Here is a 1,980-nt window from a genome sequence, read left to right as displayed (position 1 = left end):
TATATCCTGGCTCCAATCCTTCATGGATTATAGAGTCAAGGAGCACTACAGAACAAAAGCAGGCCCTTCGGCTCATCTAGTCCATACCAGCCTTCTGACTGGTTCCATCTACCCGCTCCAAGAACATAGCCTTCCAAATCCCTCCCATTCAAACTTATCTTAATTGTTACAATTCAACCTGCATCTCGTTCACTCTCGCGACATCCTCTGAGCGAAAACGTTCCCCCACAGATTCCCATTGAAAATATAACTTTTCATAATCCACCTGTAATTTCGAGTAATCATCTCACCCAATCTGAGGGGGAATCCCTGCAGACATTGACCTTATCTATATGCCGCATTATTTCGTAAGTATCTCCCCTCATTCCCCTGTGCTTCACTGAATGAATTCCTAAAATGTATTATTCAGAGGGGCTCGTCCGGGAATTGAACCCGGGACCTCTCGCATACTCGCAAATTCAGGCCCTAAGCAAGAATCATACCACTAGACCAACGAGCCCATTCAAAGTTTCTCAACATAAAACTGATTACTTTCACATTCTCCGCCTCCTTCCTCAACACATCTGGGAGGTATTTTATGTCCGACCTTAGAGGACAGGACCAAAGTAGAACAAAGAACAAATAACTTGTCCAGCACACTCGGGGCCCTTCGGACCACCATGTTTTCTCCAGCTATGTAAAACTACTTTCCCGTAACTCTAACTCTTCCCTCCTACACAGGCCATAAACCTGCCTACCTAAGTGTCTTTTAAACGTCGCAGTTACACACGCCTCTACCACACTATTCCTAAAACCCACCACACAGTGTAAAACAAACTTACCTCTGACATCTCACCTCATCTTTCCTCCACTCTCCTTGCCGCTACCCGCAAGGAGTTTGTACGTTCTCCCCGTTTCCGCGTGGATAAGCTGATCAACTGTTTTAGTTTGACCTCCCCCACCTCCTCTACCTATTACCTCTCCCCCGTCACTGCACCGTCATCATCTTAAAGCGCTTTTTATAATACTTACAGTCGAAGTGCATTTTATTCCATATCGTACTCTAACCACTAACTATATTTTATAATATTCTTTACTCTTCATCATTGCTGAATGTTGGGTTATTTTATCGCGTGTTTTTCGTTTTGACGAGCACACCACAGCAAATTCCTTATAATGTGAACGAGTCTCAGGAACGTATAAATTACCCTGAAGCCTAAGAATTTTGCACAGTACTGTTGTAATTTTATGTATTACACTTTACTGTTGCTGCTGGAAAACAAATTTCATGAGATATGTCAGTGATGACAAACCTAATTCTGCTATGGGTCTCTATTGTGGACCCATAGTGATCCATCTATAGTGGGAAGGGGGCAGGGAGAGGGGAGTCATGTTTGGGAAAAGGAGAAGGGAGAGGGGAGTGTGCGGGAAGCACCAGTGATTCGTTCTATGATGAGCAATAAACCAATTGTTTGCAATAAAATGGCCTTGCCTGGAGTCTCGGTGTTGGGAGGGTCTGCATGTACGCCATACCCACCCGCCCCGGCACTCCTTCTCTGCCAACTGGACCACACTTCCTCCCATGGCACTCTGCCCTCACCATTCCCAAGATCCTTTCATCCCGCCAGATTTATATATTTCATTTGTGCATGTTAGTTATTTTTTTCACCGTTTGGCCAGTTATTTTTCAAACCTTCTATTCCCTTCCACAAGTTCTGCCTGCCCCCTCATTACATGCCACACATACAGCTTCGTCCCAGCTTTCGTTCTGCAGCTCTGAGAAATTTATGTGTTTAAGATCACATTTGTTTCAACTGATATTGCTGGAGACGTTCTGGGCTGGAAGCGGTTAAACGAGTGTGTTTGTTCAGTGACTGTAATAAATGACGGTCCCCAGTGGAAACCGCTGACGTTTGAGACTTTTCCTTCGCAGCAAATATGGCTCTTTACTTCCCACAATCCCACGCATATGGTCGTTCTGCACACACAAACTGAGATGTA

The 1,980-nt window shown here is 44.7% G+C and overlaps 1 non-coding gene across 1 annotated transcript; it reads right to left on the bottom strand.

Moving 5' to 3' along the window:
• Positions 1-411: 411 nt before the first annotated feature.
• Positions 412-499, bottom strand: trnap-agg (transfer RNA proline (anticodon AGG)). Its single transcript is given in 2 exon segments — positions 412-447; positions 464-499. It is a non-coding gene; the product is annotated as a tRNA-Pro (tRNA).
• Between the last annotated feature and the right edge of the window lie 1,481 nt (positions 500-1,980).

The sequence above is a fragment of the Hypanus sabinus genome, unplaced genomic scaffold (genome assembly GCF_030144855.1).
Source record: "Hypanus sabinus isolate sHypSab1 unplaced genomic scaffold, sHypSab1.hap1 scaffold_137, whole genome shotgun sequence".
Taxonomy (NCBI): Eukaryota; Metazoa; Chordata; class Chondrichthyes; order Myliobatiformes; family Dasyatidae; genus Hypanus; species Hypanus sabinus.
This window is presented reverse-complemented; position numbering and strand designations above follow the sequence as displayed.